The sequence below is a fragment of the Salvia splendens genome, unplaced genomic scaffold, assembly GCF_004379255.2.
Source record: "Salvia splendens isolate huo1 unplaced genomic scaffold, SspV2 ctg758, whole genome shotgun sequence".
Classification (NCBI taxonomy): Eukaryota; Viridiplantae; Streptophyta; class Magnoliopsida; order Lamiales; family Lamiaceae; genus Salvia; species Salvia splendens.
The window spans coordinates 8147-28379 of NW_024599431.1; the positions used below are offsets into that span (position 1 = coordinate 8147).

At 44.9% G+C, this 20233-nt stretch overlaps 1 pseudogene; it reads left to right on the forward strand.

Moving 5' to 3' along the window:
* Positions 1-15297: 15297 nt before the first annotated feature.
* Positions 15298-17166, forward strand: LOC121791262 (annotated as a pseudogene).
* The last annotated feature ends 3067 nt before the right edge of the window (positions 17167-20233 follow it).

Below are 20233 nucleotides of genomic sequence, written 5' to 3' on the forward strand. Positions count from 1 at the left end.
CGCGCCACATTTCCTATCCTTATCAATTTTCCAACTCTTTAATTATAGTAAGTATTAATTAATTCAAATTCTACCATTATACATCAAATCAAAAGTCCAATTTAATTGTAGAGATACTTTTTTTTTTCATACATAGGAGTTCGAGATACATTCGGCAAGCGAACTAGCCGGCTACAGCCCCTCGTGGCTCGAATACTTTAGCTTCCCTCCGACGGGTTCGGGCGTGAACTAGCCAATGTTGGCTCGTAGACTGCACTCCCTCCGACGAGTTCAGCCCCGGTAGACTACCCGCGAAAGCTTGCCAAGCCCCAAGGAAACAACCTTGAACAGGCCAACAGGGAAATTAATCCCAAAGTCGCGCCATCCAAGAGTCGAACTCAAGACCTCCATGATGGTGCCATATCCTTGCCACCCTTCTCAACCACTTGAGCTAGGGGGCTTGGATAATTTAATTGTAGAGATACTTAACATAACTATATTTCTACGTTGTATATTATATTTTGCTAAAATTTTGAATTTGATTTATGTTCGTCAGAGCATCGTTAACGCAGCGGGCCGGACCGCCGTTGGGTCCCGGCCCGCGTCACGACGCGTTGGAGGAGAGCCTTTTCCGGCCTGGGTCGGTCCCGGGGACGCGCTCGGGGCCCGTCCTGCCGCGCGTTAATCATGCCCGTGACGCACTCCATGCGTCCCGACCCGGCGTTGGATGTCTTCCAGGCCGGGCTGCAAGTCCCCAACATTTATTTTTTTCCATTTTATTGCCTATATATACTCCATTTGTGCACCATTTTCCCACACTTTCTCAATTTCAATCCTCTTGTATTCCAATATTTCCGACTTCTATGGATTGGTTTAACAGCGACCAACGACAGATGGACGATTTCGTCAACGCTAATAACTGGCACGTGTCGCCGTTACCCGACCCTAATGCAACGCCTAGTCTGGGGTTGCCTACGAACATGGAAATAATATCGTCAGTTAGCACTGATGAGTACGAAATCAATGATATGCAGCCCGCTGAAGGGAGGGGCAAGGGCAAGGTTGAGGATGATGAGGGGCCGAAGAAGTATAGTCCGCAGGAGACATTGTAGCTGGCCAAGAATTACGTCGACGTCTCCGAGGATCCTATCATCGGCAACCAGCAGACCGGCAAAGTGTTCTGGCAGCGGATTGCGGAGAAGTACAACGCTGGTCGTCCTAGAGGGTCGTTCGAGCGTAGCTACGTGAAGCTACACAAGCATTTGGGTCGGGTCCAGAAGGAGATGAACAAGTGGAATGGCAAGTGGACAAACGTAGTCTGGATGTGGCCGAGTGGGCACAGCGAGATGGACCTCGTGGAGAAGGCCAGGGCGGAGTTCTTCTTTGTCGTGAAGAAGCATTTCAAGTACTTCGACGTTTGGAAGATTGTCAAGAAGAGCCCGAAGTACACCGGTGGGGAAGAACTGGCGCCAAGTGGGGCGCTGAAGAGAACCAAAGTTTCCGCCGCCGGACATTACTCGTCGAGCGAAGGAGGTCAGCCAATCGACCTCAACGTGACAGACGACGACGTCTTCCTCTCATTCCCTAGCACTCAAAGCCGTCCGATGGGAACAAAGACGACAAAGAGGAAAGCGAAGGGGAAGGCAACTGCGAGCTATGCCGCCACCGCCTACCTCGACAATGTCGGAGTTCGATCTCTAGTTGCACCATGAGATGATCGCCTACCTTCGTGCACAACTGAAGAAGTAGTTTTTTTAATTTTTTTTATGACTTGTATTTTTGTTTTCTAGGATTTTTTTTTCTTTTTCTAGAATTTTTAATTTTTTTTGTATAGTAATTTTATTTAACGTCATTCCCGATTTGAATAGTAATATTATTTAACGTCATTCACATCATTCCCGATTTGAATTGTTCAACGTCTTCTATTTTATGAGTAAAATAGGTTGAAGTTGTATTGTGACTCAGGATGGGGCTTGCAGGGTTAAAGTAGTTGTGGTTTGAGACTCAAATTTAGAAGAATGATGATGTAGAGAGGACTTGAGAATGAGAATGGGTTAATGATGCTCTAACTAATACTCCCATGTGATCATGACCACCACACTTTTTTTTCTTTTTTGGTCATTTCGCTCTTGTCTACAATATTTATTCTTTTATGTTTTACTAAATTTTCTGATAGAGGTATGATGAATCCGCGAATTATTGATGTTAATAAATGCTGGTAGAGAATGAAGATTATGACACGGTGAATTTACGTGGTTCGATTTACTGAGGTAAATCTACGTCCACGGGAGGAAGGGAGGGCAAGATTGTATTGCTTGATCTGGGATTACAGCTTACAACACAGACTTGCTATATGATTTTATCTCTAGAGAGCTTAACCCTTTTCTATCTGATCTAAGTTCTATTTATACATTGAACTAGGATCGTGGTTTGCAGCCCCACTAACAAGATCGTGGGTGAGCAATAACTGCTCAATAACTGCTTCGTACCACTAAATAGATCGTGGGTATAGCGGAGGTCGTGGAGGCCTTTCATGAGTCCACTAACTCCTAGTTCGGTCGAATGCTGAGACCGAACTGCTGGACTTTACCGATCAGCTCTTGCCGATCTGAGAGGAGAGCTTGACTGGTCGGCTTTTACCGAGCTGTAGGCTGAGTCCGAACTCTTTGGTCGTGCCGAACTCTTTGGTGCCGAACAGGTACTCTTTCTTGGGCTCTGGGCTGATGGGCCGTCACTGTTATTGGGCTTGCCATTAGGGTTTAGTTCGTACCCCATCACTACCCCCCCGAAAAGCGAAGTGAATCACTTCGGCGAGGTGAGTCACTTCGGCATTCTGGATAATGGTAAGGGGGAGGCTGACGTCAGGGGACATGCCTTGCGCGTGCCTGCATTAAATGCGACAGTAAAATCCGGCCGTTGAATCCTGAAAAGGTGGGATTCGAAACGGCGCAACGATCTCGAAATCTTTCCCGTATCTAATAAATATGCTTTTTCTTCCTCATTTGAACATCTTTGCTGTTGCGTCTTCTATACTCTCTCTTTCTCGAGAAATTTTCTTCCGCTTTCAAGAGCTTCTTCAGACTTTCTTCATCTTCAAAAAGTAAGAAAAATGTCTTCTTCTTCTTCGGAGTCGGGTAGCGGTAAGAAAGGGGATAAGGGGTCTTCTGGCCGGAAAGAGTCCGGGGAGAAGACCGTAGAGTATTTCCCTAGTATTTTGAGTAAGGATACTGTGATATCCCTACCCGAAAAATACTTTTTTCCTGGGGGGAAGGCGGTGGTACCTGACGGTGATCATAGGGCTGACTCCCCGCCGGAGGGGTACGCCACCGTGTACGAGGCCTGCTTAGAATGCGGGCTTCGTTTCCCCTCCCTTCTGCCTTTATAGATTTACTAGATTTTTTTCAGCTTCCTTTAGGCCAAGTGACTCCGAACTCTTGGAGGCACTTGTCGGCCTTCGCTGCCGAACTCCGTAGGTTAGGAAGGGATTTGTCTTTGAAGGCGATCCTTAAATTCTTTCAATTTAAGAGGAAGGGGTCTTGGTTTTACTTGATCCCTTTACAGCCCTTTAGAGCCTTTTGTAAAACGAAGTGGCCGAAGTGGCAAAATCGCTTCTTCTACTATGATAGGACCGCGGCTCCTAGTTTTCCCTGGAGAGGGCCGGAGTCCGTTATCCGTCACCCTCGGCCTGAACCGTTGGACGAGCTCGATGGCGAGCTCAACAAGATTCCCATAGTTAGGAAACAATACACGGAGTCTGAGCTCGTCAAGGGCGACGTCGTGTTCGACATCTCGTCTTCGGACGAAGAGGCCGAGGGTGAGGATTTCTCTTTATCTTTATGCTCTACTGCTTTAACGAAGAAAATCTGACTTTGCTTTCTTGCTTTTTGGCAGTGTACATGCTGAGTAAGGCTAGCCGCAAATCTTCGGAGTCCAAGGAGCCGGAGAGGCCGAAAACCACCAGCTCGGCGTCTGATGCCGAGAGGACTCCGAAAAGGCAAAAAACCTCTTCGGATCCGAAGAAGCCGGAGTCGACTTCGGCAAGTAGGAAGGGGAAGGCCCAGAAGCCCCCGAGAGCGCCAGAGAAAGACGTGGTCTTGGCGCCTCCTTCGGAACATATCTGTGAGCCGTTTTTATGGCCCACGGACTTCGCCGAGGTGAATTCTCTTCTTGATTTTCTGGCCTTGCTTTTTTCCTGTATTTTTTGTGGCCCCTTTGTTGACTTTTTTCTTTATTCATTTTCAGAGGAACGATATGCTCTCCAAGCTCGTCGCCGTCGAACTCTCCAAAGCGTCCAATGACTATGCCGAGATGCAGAGGAAGTTGGCGGCTGCTTGTCATCGGGCCGAACAGGCTGAGGCTAACTTTGAGAAGGCCAGAGCTGCTAGGATTTCGGCCCAGGATGAAGCTCAGTTTGCTAAAAACCAGCTCGTCATCCAGCGAGAGCAGACGAAGCGGAGCGATGCTGCTGCCGTGGTTGCCCAAGGGGAGGCTCTCCGTGTTTACACGGAGAAACTCTTTTTGAGCAGCCAGTTCTCGGCCTTTGTCGGTAGCCTGGTAAGGCTAATTGCCGATAAGGGCGAGCAGGGGGCCGACGTCGTGCTGCCTCTGTACAGCCGAGAAATAGCAGCTCGGCTTCAGAATCTGCCGCTCCTTGAGGAGCTCGCTTCATCTTCGGTCCTGCTTTCTGCAGACCGAGTCCGGAGTTGCCGAGCTGATCGGGACGAGAACCTGGAGGCTATCTTTGCCTCCGTGGGACCCGTTTCACCCGCTTCGACTTACAACGGAGAGGGTGAGGCCGAGCCGCCGGAGCTGGAGGCCGAAGTCGAGCGGGCCGGGCATCCGGAGAAGGAGGCCGATCAGGAGGCGGAGGCGAGGCCGGCAGGAGGCGAGGCGGAGGCTGAGGTAGTTCAGGAGAAAGAAGCTGAACCAGACCAAGGAGCCGGAGACGAAGCTGGCGGAGTATGATTTCGTCTCCCTTCTCTTAGTCTAGTTTCTTCCTTGTAAAATGGCCTTGAAGCCCTCCTAGTGTAAAAAATTTTCCTTGTGAATGAAAAAATTCTCTACACTTGTCTTCGTATAGCTTTTCGTACTCGCCTTTATTCCTGTTGTATTTTACTATCTGCTCGGTACAGCTGCCGAACTAATATAGCTGCTTTGTACTCAAGGAGATGGAGATACTTCACTGGAAACGGCTGTACTCTTCGGCTTTAGACGAAGCTGAGCAAAGAGCTATAGCCGATCAGACGAAGAATGACGAGCTTCTGGCTCGTTTAGTGAAGCTGGAGGCCGATAATAAGGACTTAGAGTCCGATAAGAAGGATCTGGAGGCGAGCTGAATACGACCGTTGCTGAGAGGACTGCGTACGAGGATTACATCCGTGTGCGCGGGGGATTGACCATATCAGATGTTCAGAGTCGAGTTGACGAACTGTGGGAGGAATATCATGTACTCCGGAGGAACAATGCGCTGGAGAGCTCGGCTTGCCAACAAGTTGTGAAATCATTACGGCGCTGGGCTTCTCGGTACGACATTGTTCTTTCTCGGCGCCCCTCCATAGAAAGATTCCTTCGACATGTCGTGCCAACAGATGCTCGCACTCCAGATCAAGCCTCTGGTTCCCTTGTTCAAAATCCTACTTCCAGTCAACAACGAACTTCGGAACAGCCGGAAACGTCAAGACGAGAACGGGCTCAGGAGCAACCGGAATCGTCAAGACAGGGACGGACTGAAATTCGCCGAGGAGTTGTGACTATGAGCGAGCAAGATCAGCAGATGATTATTGCAGAGACTCTTCATCGCCGAGGTGTTAGGACTTCTCGGGCTCGGGAAGAGGCGTTGGGTCGAGGATAGCATCTCGTCGACCTGCTTATTCTTCATCTGCTCGGAACAACCGAACTCGGCTTCCAGAGGATTTTGCAGATAGGTGGCTTAACTTCAGCAACCTGGACAGTAGAATAGTCCTTTGTAATAGCGTAACGCCATTTTGTAGGGTAGCTGAGTTGTATGCCGAACAAGATTTGAAAAATGAAATTTTGTTTTCGCTTAAACTGTATTTACAGCTTAGCGAAAAAATTTCATCGTACTTGTCCTCGGTCTTATGAAGTAAACTCTTTGACCGGACTTGGTCTTGGTTTATGAAGTAAACTTCTTTGACCGGACTCGTCTTTGGTCTGATGAAATAAACATCTTTGACCGGACTCGTCTTTGGTCTGATGAAATAAACATCTTTGACCGACTCGTCTTTGGTCTGATGAAATAAACATTTTGACCGGACTCGTCTTTGGTCTGATGAAATAAACATCTTTGACCGGACTCGTCTTTGGTCTGATGAAATAAACATCTTTGACCGGACTCAAGTCTTTGGTCTGATGAAATAAACATCTTTGACGGACTCGTCTTTGGTCTGATGAAATAACATCTTTGACCGGACTTGGTTTGTGTTTCTAATTTGGCGATTTTTGTCGCCGGGATCGGACTTTCCTTGTCCTAATTCAGCGAGTTTTATCGCGTGGATCGGACTTTCCCAGTTAACCGAAGTGGTCTTATGCAGTAAACCTCTTTGACCAGACATGGTCGTCCCCGGTCTTATGAGGTAACTTCTTTGACCGAACTGGTCGTCCTAATTCGGCGAGGTTTATCGCGTGGATCGGACTTTCCTTATTGCAGTTCGTTTCAGACGAAGTGCTTGTTAAGCTGAATTGCGGTCTTGTATCCTCCTTGGAAGCTTGGACTCACAATCGTTGGCTTATTGCAGTTCGTTTCAGACGGACTGCTTGTTAAGCTGAATTGTGGTCTTATATCCTCCTTAGAAGCTTGGACTCACAATAGTCTTTAATAATCGATCTAAAAAGGGGATCAGTCTTTAAAGAACGATATACCTTGGTACCATTTGTAAGAGACGACAAGCACATAGAGACAAAACACATAGGAAAAAATGAAAAAGACGAAAGAAAAAAACTTTAAACTTTTTATAAAACGACAAGTAAAAGTACAAGTAAAAACAAACAAATAAAAACATGTAACCCCTATGACCCGGAACTAGACTACAAGACAGACTGACCGGACTTTGTCTCTTAACAAGTGACCTTCTTGAGGTTGGAGACGTGCCATGTTCGTGGTGGTAACTTGTCTTCCCTGACATGTGACGTCAATGTATAAGACCCTTTGCGAGGACTTCTGACACCGATACGGACCCCTCCCATGTGGGTCGAGTTTGCCCAGCTTTTCTGCTCGGCACTTACTTCGTTGTTTCTCAAGACGAGATTCTCCCACTTGAAAATGAAGCTTTTTCACCCTTGGTTTATAATACCGGGCTACTTGCTCTTATACTTGGCGCTTTTTATGCACGCCAATTTCTCTTCTTTCTTCGGCGAGATCTAGTTCTGCTCTCAGTCCGTCGTCATTCATTTTGAGGAGAAATTTAGAGTTCGTGAGGACTGGGTACGCCGATCTCCACCGGAATTACGGCTTCCGTGCCGCTTACACCAGACTATACGGCGTTTCACCGTTGGAGGTTTTGGGTGTAGTTCGATAGGACCATAGGACTTGAGGGAGATTTTCTACCCATTGTCCTTTGGCATTGTTCTAACCGAGCTTTTTTTTTAACCCTTTCACCAGAATCCGGTTCGTTACTTCCGTTTGTCCGTTTGCTGGGATGGGAGACCGAAGTGAAACGCTGTTGAATGTTCAGCTCTTGGCACCAATTCTTGAACGTCTTGTCGGTGAACTGAGTCCCATATCCGAGATGAGGATGTGGGGTATGCCAAATCGGCACACTATGTTCTTCCAGACGAAGTCCAATGCCTTTGAGCTCGTTATCGTAGCTAATGGTTCAGCCTCCACCCACTTCGTGAAGTAGTCCACGGCAACGATAAGGAATTTCATTTGCCGAGGAGCTTGAGGAAGTGGTCCCACTATGTCTATGCCCCATTGCATGAAAGGCCAAGGGCTTTGCATCGTGTATAGATCGGGTCTGCGGCATCCTTGGGACATTTGCATGAATTTGGCACTTCGTACACTTCTTGACGAGCTGCACTGCCTCTTGTACCATGGTTGGCAATAATATCCCCATCTCAGAACTTTTTTAGATAAAGCTCTGGCTCCGATGTGGCTACCGCACGCTCCTTCATGAACTTCTCTGAGGATGTAGTCCGGTCTCTTCTGGTCCTACGCACCGCAATAACGGCTGGAGGTAAGACTTCTAAAGAGGACTCCTTCATGAAGTTCGTACCGAAGTGTCGGCACGTGATCTTCCGAGCTTCTCTCTTATCCTCGGGCAATGTCCTGATCCAGATATGCCAAGATCGGCGTCATCCAGTTCGCGCGAGCTGGATACTGAATGTACCTCGGCTTCATCAATGCTTCGATGCATAATTCTTCCGCTTTGAGCTCGGATCTGAGGCCAAACTTACTTAAGGTATCTGCTCGGCTCATTTCCGCTCTGGAATGCGGATTATCCGAAAATAGGAGAAACCTTCGGCTGATGCTTTGCGCTTGTCAAATACTTCTTCATTCTCTAGTCACGGCTTCACTTGTACCCACATGTGATTTACTATGACTTGTGAATCACAATGGACTTTGAGAGATTGACGAGCAGACTTTGCGCCTAACTGGAGTCCGGCCAGGAGGGCTTCGTACTCGGCTTCATTCTTAGTAGTGGGAGAATAGGAACCGAAGTGAGTAGGTTACCTCGTGTCCGTCTGGGAGCGACAAGTAAAATACCAGCTCCACTTCCCATCTTGTTTGAAGCTCCATCTACGAATCCGCTCCAGCAGTCCGGCGGCTCTACTTCGGATTCCAAGGGCTGGCTAGTTCGGCATTGGCAGAATTCTTCTGTTCGGCAATAACAGGAATTGCTTGATCGAACTTTGCTTCTGCAAGAAAATCTGCCAAGGCTTGTCCCTTGATGGCTTTCCGAGGTAGATATTCAATTGTGTGCTCTCCAACTCTATAGCCCACTTGGCGATTCTGCCTGATGCTTCTGGTTTGGTCAACACTTGCCGAAGTGGCAGATCAGTTAAGACGCATACCTTGTGAGCATAGAAGTATGGCCGCAGTCTCCTTGCTGCCTGTACTATACTGCCAGAGCAATTTTTTCCAGAGGTTGATACCTTGTTTCTGGACCTCTTAATGCTCGGCTTGTAAAGTAGATGGGAAGCTGCTTTTAGGCCTTCTTCTCGTACAAGCACCGCGCTGATGGTTTGATCCGATGCCGCTAAGTATAAGAATATTACTTCGGCTTCGGTTGGAGCAGAGAGAATAGGAAGCTCGGCTAGATAACTTTTGAGCTCGTCAAAGGCCTTTTCTGCTCGGCTCCCCACTCGAACTTTGGTGCCTTTTTCAACACCTTGAAGAACGGCAGTTGCTTTTCGGCTGCTTGGGAAAGGAATCGATTCAGTGCGGCTAGACATCCGGTTAGCCTTTGCACGTCATGTATGGACTTCGGCATTGCCATGTTCTGAACGACTTGAACTTTTGAGGGGTTTGCCTTGAGTCCGTCCTTTGAACCCAACAACCCAGAAACTTTCCCGAATCTACCAAAAAGGTACACTTTTGGGGATTAAGTTTGAGGTTGGCTTTCTTGAGCACGTCGAGAGTGGACTTGAGGTTGTGCTCGTACTCCGAAGTGCTTTTGCTTTTGACGACTATATCGTCAACATACACTTCGACCTCCTTTCCAATCAGGTGCCGAAAAAGCTTGTCTACCATCCTTTGATAAGTGGCTCCGGCATTCTTTAAACCGAATGGCATCTTTTTATAAGCGAAAATGCCGAAATCAGTAATGAAGGCCGTTTTTGAAGCGTCAATCTCATCCATTAAAACTTGATGGTATCCTTTGTACAGATCAAGAAAAAAAAAATTTCAAAGCCTATCAAAGCTTCTACTTTTTTATCTATGTTCGGAAGGGGATAGCAATCTTTGGGACAGTGCTTATTTAGATCGGTGAAATCTATGCACATCCGCCATCCTCCTTCCTTTTTCTTGATCATGACAGGATTGGCCACCCACGAAGGATACTTCACTTCGAATAACACATCCGCCTTCAATAATTGACGGACTTCGTCATGGATGACTTGACTTCGTTCTGCCGCAAAGAGTCTTTGCTTCTGTTTTATCGGCCGGACTGAAGGATCAATATTTAACCGATGAGTGATTACCTCGGGGGGCACTCCGGTCATGTCCAACGGAGACCATGCAAAGACGTCTTTATACTCCTTGAGGAGCTGGATGGTTTTTTCCCGAAGTAGGGGCGTTCCCGCGAAGCCGATCTTAACCGTTCTGGATGGATCGTCTTCGTACAGCTGAACTGTCATCGAGTTCGGCTCCGGTATGACTTCGGTCATCGCCTCTGACTCCGGCTGCTGTGATTGCTATGCTTGGTGGTGCCGATCTGACTGCTCGGCACTTCTAAGCGCAATTTGCAGACATTCCTTTGCTCTCTTTTGGTCACCTCGGATGACCGCTATCCCTCCTTTAGTAGGGATCTTGATGGTGAGGTGATAGGTGGAGCAAACGGCCCGAACTGTGTTGAGCCAGTCTCTTCCCAGGATGACGTTGTACGGGGACCGAGCTTTCACCACGAAAAACTCAATCATCGTACTGGAGCTAGTAGGCGCTTTCCCCACCGTGATCGGAAGGCTGATAATACCTTCAGGGCGGGTGTCCTCCTGGGTGAAGCTCTTCAGGGGAAGCGGAGCCGGACTGAGCCGAGCTGGGTCCACTTCTAGTTTGTCGAAGCACTCTTTAAAAAGAATGCTAACCGACGCTCCTGTATCCACAAACACCCTGTGGATCAGTTTGTTTGCCACTCCGGCTTGGATGACAATGGCGTCTTGGTGAGGAGAGATGGCCGGGACGGGATCAGCAGCCGAGAACGTAATCACTTCGTCCTGCTTCAGCCTTTTATGCGTTGGCTCCTCTCGATTGGAGCCTCTGCGTTCTGACTTTAGGGACGACTTGGTCTTCCCGGCAGGGAGCGCGTCAATAGTCTGGATTACTCCATCATATTGCGGCTCGTCATCGTCTTCGGGATCCGGCTGCCTTTTCGGATCCTGAGGAGCGCAGTTCGCACCACTCTGCTTTTTATTCTTCTTTGGCTGCTTGCTTCGGTATTTTTTCAATGTCCCTGCCTTCACAAGAACATCGATACCTGCAGCCAAGTTTCTGCACTCCTCAGTATCGTGACCGTGGTCTTGATGGTAGGAGCAGTAGTTATCCTGGGGTCGGCGCGCGGCTGATTTCGTCATCCGCTTTGGCTTTTCGAACAGGTCAGAGTGCAGTTCGAAAATTTCCGCTCTCGGCTTGTTCAGCGGTACGAACTGAGCGGGCGGCTTCTCGGGATTGAGACGAGGTCCCAATCTGTCTTGCACCGGAGCCCTTTGAATTCTTTCAAATGGAGTCCGGCGAGGATGCCCCTGATCGCTATGATCGGGCTTCCTTCTGTCTCCTCGGGACGATGAGCTGTCTAACGACCGTTTGCGACGGTCTGCCTCATCGGCCGGGAGTACTGGTCCGCAATGTCCCACATTTCCTGAGCTGTCTGCGGACCGCACTCAACGAGCTTCCTGTAGAGAGCTCCGGGCAGGATTCCATTTTGGAATGCCGAGATGACAAGCAGATCGTTGAGATCGTCTACTTGCAGGCATTCCTTGTGGAATCTTGTCATAAAGTCGCTAATTTTTTCGTCGCGACCTTGACGAATGGAAAGCAGCTGAGCCGAAGTGATTCGGGCTTCCGCTTTCTGAAAGAACCTCCTGTGGAAGGCATCCATTAGATCTCGGTAAGATCTGATGCTGCCCTGGGGAGGCTATCGAACCACCTTCTCGCGTTCCCGATGAGCAGCTCGGGAAACAGCTTGCACATGTGGACCTCGTTGAGACCCTGGTTCGCCATGTTATATTGATAGCGCCCCAAGAAATCGTGAGGGTCCACGAGCCCGTCGTAAGTCATCGACGGAGTTCGGTAGTTCTGTGGTAGGGGAGTTCGGGTGATGTCGTCCGAGAACGGAGTCTTCAGTGCTCCGTACACGGCGAATCCGATATCTCGTCGGTATGGAGGAGATTGAGTTCTCCTGTGATTCCGGTACCGAGGAGGAGCTGGAATATGTCGGGGTTGAGGATTCTTTCTCCTGGGAGATGCGACACTACTGCGGTAGTGACTTTCTTGTGCGGAGGGAGAAGGAGAATCCGTCGTTTTCGTCTCCGGCTGCTTTTGGCTTTTTCGCAGGAAGGTTAAGAATTCCTCCTGCTTTTCAGCCAAAAACTGCTTGACAGCCTCATTCAAATCGGGCTGCTGGGAAGACTCAGTGGGACGATTTTTGGAGCGGCTTGTTCCTTCGCCATGAGAACTGGTGGTGGATTTATCCCTAGGCTGTTTTCCCGACCTATGGGATGGATTGGCTTCCTCCTGGTTCTCACGGGCAGGAATACGGGTATTCTGCGATCTGGTATGCATTTTTTGGGTGGAAAAAATGGATCAAAAATTCGCTTTATCACAAATTTTGTTCTCTGATTCCCACAGACGGCGCCAGTGATGAATCCGCGAATTATTGATGTTAATAAATGCTGGTAGAGAATGAAGATTATGACACGGTGAATTTACGTGGTTCGATTTACTGAGGTAAATCTACGTCCACGGGAGGAAGGGAGGGCAAGATTGTATTGCTTGATCTGGGATTACAGCTTACAACACAGACTTGCTATATGATTTTATCTCTAGAGAGCTTAACCCTTTTCTATCTGATCTAAGTTCTATTTATACATTGAACTAGGATCGTGGTTTGCAGCCCCACTAACAAGATCGTGGGTGAGCAATAACTGCTCAATAACTGCTTCGTACCACTAAATAGATCGTGGGTATAGCGGAGGTCGTGGAGGCCTTTCATGAGTCCACTAACTCCTAGTTCGGTCGAATGCTGAGACCGAACTGCTGGACTTTACCGATCAGCTCTTGCCGATCTGAGAGGAGAGCTTGACTGGTCGGCTTTTACCGAGCTGTAGGCTGAGTCCGAACTCTTTGGTCGTGCCGAACTCTTTGGTGCCGAACAGGTACTCTTTCTTGGGCTCTGGGCTGATGGGCCGTCACTGTTATTGGGCTTGCCATTAGGGTTTAGTTCGTACCCCATCAAGGTACTTTGCTACTCTGGTATGGTTTAATTTTACACTATTATATAGTACTGTAGTACTAATATTACTACAACTTTAGAAATACTATATGATGAAGTAATATTTAATTTTTTATTTTTATTTTTTGTCTTGACTTGCTGTGGTCCAGAGTGTTTGTAAGTTTTGCAATTGTAGTATTCATTGTACGATTAAATAAAACGGGGCAATTGAAGCTAATATCTTAAAAGTTAGGATTACATTTATTGTGTCATGTGAAATGTCCTTGCTAGGATAGCACATTTGAAATAGTTCACAAACTTATTAATGCTGTCGACCCAAAATGTGCATCTCCCTGTTTTTATTTGACTTTGGTGTCATTTGTATTAATTTGAGCATGCAATTTATCTCACAAGTACGCCTCTAAAAGCTACTTAATTTTCAATTTAGCATTTATTTTAAATTTTATCATTGAGATAAAATGTAAAGAGAAATGAATAAAGTAATGAACGGCTCACATGCGGCTTTGCCTTCTTTTTCTCTCTTGGGAAGGAATAATGCACTAAGGAATCTAACGTCTACGGTTTCAAATAAATGAAGCTATTTAATGTCGTTTAGGTAAAAGAGTTGAAACATTTGAATTATTCCATGTATTTGTGTTATTATTCTTCATCTTATCTACCTATCTCCACACCACTTACTTCATATACCCACAATGTAGGGACTGCTTTTTTCTTTAACAATCTTTGTCTATTACATTAATATAGTTCTAAATATACAATATTGATCATTTTTCTTATTAATATTTGATTCCCATCATTTGTAAATTTCAGTCAGACAAAATATTCTATATAATTACATCTGCAGTTGATAAACGAGAGGTTTGAGTATCAAACTTCATTGCATCTAAATCACTCTATTTATGTAAAAATAAAAAATAATAATAAAATATTGGTACTAGAGAATTAGGGACTGCGAAATTGAAATTGGAGCCGCTAATTCTAAATTCAATATTTAGTATCACAAAAATATTTAGATTTGGAATTGTCTCTCAATTTAACAATTGGAGCTTATTTTAAAATTCCAAATAATTATTGTATAAAATTAGATACATTCAAATTCAATATACATCTATAACACACACAACCCACATACATCCATAAAATGCAATACACTACACACTACACACAATAATGTGTGTTGTGAGTGTTTAGTGTGTATTATGTGTGTATAGTGTATATTTTTTTGTGTGCGCACATAATGAGTATTAGTGTGTCTTAAGTGAATATGTGCAATGTGTGTATTGTATGTGTGAGTTATATATTGTGTGTGCGCATATATTTTTTTAAATTTCAATTTCATATCAATTACTCCCTCTGTCTATGATTACAAGTACACATTTAATATGACATGAATTTTAAGAAATATAGTAGAAAGTGAGTGAAAAAAAGATTAATGAAAGGTGAGTCATACTTTATGTATTAATTTTATACTCCCTTCGTCCTACGTTACTTGAGGCATTTCTTTTCGTCACAAGATTTAAAAAGGTTGTGTTTAGTGAGCTAAATAAAGTAGATGAGAGAATAAAGTAAGATAAAGAAGAGAGACTAAAGTAAAATAAAGAATAAAGTAGATGAGATTATATGTTTTGTTTTTAGCCCAAAAATGGAAAATGACTCAAGTAACTTGGGACAACAAAAAATGAAATATGACTCAAGTAACTTGGAATGAATGGAGTAATAAAACATGAATGTGATTAAGTTAGTGGAATGCGAGGTGAGATCCATTACCAAAAATGATAAAAAATAAATGAGATTTTATTGATGGATAAAAAACAATAAAATAAGACTTTTTTTTTTGTTTAACCACATGTGTATCGAATCCGCATTTTGGCCGAATCCGACTAATATTGACAGGGAAGAAAATACTTTATTTTTTAATTTCTGCTAATTCAATTCGAATTTTAATATTAATCAAATTTCAATTTCGTGTACCGGACCTATAGTATTGATCCAACTTTGTTTGTAGAATAATTTAAATGTGCAGGCAGCAGGTCCAGTGTATTCCCCCACACAGATTCTCTCACTTCAAATTAATGGAGAAAGAGAGATGAAATGGGAAGCAAGCGAAACGTTAAAATATTATGCGACGAATTGAAAAAGACTTTTTTTTTTTAATTTCCAATTTATTCAAATAGTTATCCATTCACAATAGCATATTAGCCTCCCCTCTGTCAAAACTCGGCGTTGTTCAACAGAATCTTCTCGCTCCACTTTCTCTCTCTAAACTCCTCATTCCTTCTTCCTTTATATATAGCCCCCATCGCTCACAGATATCAAGATCTGTGACCAAAATGGGATCGTTGATCGCGCAGGGGCTCACCTTAGATTGCAGTCCGCCGTCGAAAGCTTGGACTCCGAAATCCACCACCGAATTTCTCGCTGAAGTGTCGAGGCTGGATAACGTATCCGAGAAGATTTCCAAGCTCGATGATTACGTGAATCGGCTGCAGGATGAGATGAAGAAGATCGATGCCTTCAAACGCGAGCTGCCTCTGTGCATGTTCCTCCTCAATGACGGTGCGTAATTTTCCCCTATTTCACGAAACTTAATTTCTCGAGGATAGGGTTTTAAGCTTCTTATTTGTTTTTGTAATCTGATGATGTGATTAATTGCAGCGATTGCGAGGATGAAGGAGGAGATAATGCGGTGCCAGAGCTCGAATTGTGAACCGATTTTGGAGGAGTTCATACCGCTGAAGAAAAGTAGCTCCGATGATGAGAAAGCCGGTGAAGAAGTGAAGGAAACGGACATTGTAGATAGGAGAGAGAAAATGAATTGGATGAGCTCTGTGCAGTTATGGAACGCCGATAGTAATAAAAAGGTAACTGAAGTTGTTTTTAAAAATTAGTAAAAATGAAATCGGATTGAGATTGTTGATTTACGGATTTGTTGATGAACAGAGGAAGGAGGAATCGGTTGATCGGGCGGCGATGGAGGAGCTCTTCCGGGGCGGTAAAAGCAGCAGGACGGCGGGGAAGGCGTTCTCCCCTTTTAAAGGCTGCAGTAATTTTCTGGCGATGGCGGTGGGGAAAGAGGGGAGGGATGAATTTCCGGCAGCGCCGTCGCTCTCGCTTCGCACCCTGAGATTAAGAGTTCCACTGAGGAGATTTTTCGCAACAATTTCAGCTCCAAATCGAGCTCTAGCAGGTCCGGATCATCGTGCGGAGCCAACAGCCAAACGAGTTTGAAGGCTGATTCGCAGCTAAACGGCAGGAAGCAGCGGCGGTGCTGGTCGCCGGAGCTCCATCGCCGCTTTGTTAGCGCCCTGCAACAGCTCGGAGGCGCTCAAGGTTTGATGAATTCCAAAAAATACGACATTTTTCTTAATAATTTGGATTAGTTTGCTTCAATTGATCATAGATCTGACTTGAATTTTGTGTGTGAATCGCAGCTGCAACTCCTAAACAGATCAGAGAGCTGATGCAAGTCGACGGCCTCACCAACGACGAAGTGAAGAGTCATTTGCAGGTGCGATTCTCTCATGATCACTTCCATTTCATCATTCAATGTTCAAATTTCTCATCGAATTCACATTTCAGAAATACCGGCTTCACACGCGGAGAGTTCCTCCGGCGACGAACGCATCCGCCGCCGTGCTATGGGCGTCGCAAGAGCAATGCGGCGAGTCGTCGAAGCCGAGTAATTCGCAATCGAGCTCGCCGCAAGGCCCCCTCCACCTGTCGTCGAGGGCCACCTCGGTGACCGGGGGCGACAGCGTAGAAGAGGAAGACGACGACAACAAATCAGAGAGCCGCAGCTGGAAGAGAGAGAGCCATGTATAGAAGAAGGAAGCATAATAGAGTTTTTGCAGATACAGAGAGGGACTTTCATAAAATATTTCAAATTTTTATCATGTACAATAACATAGGAAAACCACCATCTCTCTATGAAATTTTGAGCTTCATCTTTAGATTCAGGATCTTCAAATTATTATTCATATCTTGGAGATGTCAAGTTATGAGAATTCATGCCCAAATTATCCAATTCCTTTGATATGAAGACTGAAGAATGTTATCTTGGATATTTCAAGATTGGCCAACACCAAAACAACCTTTTGTCTAGCAGAAGACAAATGGTTGGTTGAAATCTATGATCACTAATTAAATATTTTGGGTGGCATTGTTAATTGGAGTAATCTGATTTAAGGATAGGTGGTGGAGACTGAGACATATTGACAAATTATTGGGGCACATATTTATGCCTTTTTTTTTCTTGCCATTTTCAAGGAATATGTTTAGATTCTACTCGAATCAAATTTGAACAGAATTTTAAATCTCATCTTACCTTTAGCAGTTGAGGTTACTTTTGTCTTTTGATATTATAAAAATTTAATGATGTGTGACCAATAAAATGATGATACTTCGAAGTTTTTCGAAAGGTTGATAAACAGGCAAGATTCCTACTTATCTAATCTGATAATACCAAGATCTTGCTGTTTCTATTATTTATTTATTGCCGCCGCATAATATGAATGAATAGTTGAAATTATACTATAATAGAATAGAAAATTTATCTGTAATTATATTAGTTGTCATAATAAATGCTACTACATACAATAATTACATAATTTTAAAATAGGACATTAATTATGAGATAAGAAAAATAAAACATGACACTTATTGGAGGGAGTATAAATTGTGTTTTGGCAACTGTTCAGAAAAAGTAATAGTTTAATTATTCGTTTAATAAAGATATTCCTTTTCTTCTATATATAAGTCATTATTTTTGTAATAAAATGTTGCTTCTTGAAACATTTTTCTTCTTCATTTCTTCCTTATATTTTATCGTTCCTTTATCCCATATCTTTTTCTTCGAAAAGCAATAAGTTCTAATTTTAGTAGAAGAGATTAAGAGTTATAAGCGATTATTTTATTGGACCATGCAATTTTTTAATTAAACATATTATTCAATTATGCATTAGGGTACAACCCAGAAAAAAAATACATTTATCATGGAAAAATCAATCTCACATAGTAAAGTAAGCAATTTAATAAATGAAGAGGTAAATTGTAACGTTATTCATACTATAAGATGAAGTACTAGTTGATAGTAATATTCAACTATTCAAAATTCATATTCATATAGTTGTTGAATGAATTAAATTAGGTTATAATGTAGCACGCAGATTCCGTGTTGTTGCTCCTGCCATCTGTATTCCAAATAAAGGCAACGTTCGAGAATCAAAAAGTTGAAAAAAATAATTCTTTGCTTGATTTGTTGGAATCTTAAGGCAGAAAATTATAAAATATCAAATGTGAACAAATGGTACACAGATAGACAAAAGGACGAGAATCTTGCTATATTCAAACACGAGCTCTTACCTAAAAAAAGAAAATGAAAAAAAAAACTTTTCAATCCCGTTTGCGCCAATCCATCATTAGAGCATTCACAGTGGGACGGACTATCGTCCGCCACTAAAGCCATGCGATGTATCGTTCGCGGACGATAGGCCTTCGACCACGCATCGTCCGCGGTATTGTCCACCCCATTGCGGGCCACACGGACAATATCGCGGACGATTCAACGCGTTTTCGCTTTTTTTTTTAATTCTCCAAAATTTATATATATACACCACTTTCACTCTTCCATTCACTCTTCCTCTCCCATTCCTCTCCACAAATGAATCCCGGTGATTACCTAAGTCTGAATAGTCCGATGTTCAGTGGTGGTGCACGGTGGCCGGGTACAGACCCTGATGAATACTGGTCTTTTTTACTCCAACACCCAGTACGATCCCAATTTCAGTACGAATTCGTACGGGCTGTCAGACATGGAGTCGTCTCCCACTTGCGCCCCAGCCGCACCCCGCCGACCCCGCTGTCGCCGCCGCCGCCTCGGGCTCCGCCACCAAGAAGAAGCGGAACAGGCAAAGGGCCCAGAAGTTGCTGCCTCCGGAGAAGAATGAAGAGTTCGCCCCAGGGAGGACGAACTACAACCCGGATGAAATTAATATTTCAAAGGAACCGGTGTTTGCCAACAACCAAAAGCAAATCGCGTACTGGGAGCGCATCGCTGATTGCTACAACGAGGCCAAGTTGGTGGCCGCCTACAAGCGCCATAGGGAGCAGCTCCGCAAGCACTGGGATCAGGTGAAGAAGCAGGTCAATTTGTTCTCGTCGGAGTACGAGAAGTACTTGAGGGAGTAGGGCAGTGGCGAGAGTTTGATTGATGTGTGCGATAAAGCGCTTGCATCGTACATTTCATTGTACGGCGATTTCAAGCATTACAACTTCGGACTCCTCTTGAAGGACAAGCAGAAGTTCCAGGAGGGATTATGCCCCTGTCGGCTGCGAAGAAGAGACGAAGAACACTGCCATCGGTGATTATACGAGCAGCAACAGCGGCGCACCTCCGATGGACCTCAACCAGCCGATGTACGAGGATGAGAGTTCCGGCATACCGATGTCCTCCCGGCGTCCCATTGGAGTCAAGGCTGCCAAGAACAAGGGCAAGGCGAAGACGACATCCTCACAGGCAGCGGCCTCGGCCCCGACTTCGGTTGCGGGACATGCCTACGCAGAGTTGGTGGCGGCCGCCAACCGGAGGAAGTTGTTGGACACGCACCACGCCCTCATGCAGTGCGAGGACCCGGGCAAAGCCGAATACATCAAGTGGATGATCGATGATTTACGCCGCAAGCTGGGAATGAAGGATTAGTAATGTAGTGTTTGCCTTTAATCGTAGTGTTTTTTTATTTCTAACTCTTGTAAAAAAAATTTAATTAGTAATGTAGGATTTGCCTTTAATCGTAATGTTTTTTGATAATTTTGCATGACATCTTTGTAGACATAAAAAAATTAATTAACAAAATAGTAGTGAAACCTATAGGGCGGACTTTAGGGCGTCCCACTGCATGTGGAATGGTAGGAGGGTAGAATAATGATGTGACGGAGTATAGGGCACCCTATAGGGCTCCCCGTGGGGGTGCCCTTGTTTAGCTAACCAACCTCTTAATTGCCAATTTAGCCCCTAATCTTTGTCTTTATGGGAAGTACGACTTATTTTTTGAATTAATAATAGTACCGATTTCCGCTATTGACCTTGCAAACACACTTTTGGAATATTAGAGTGGACGTTAACCTTTTAATTT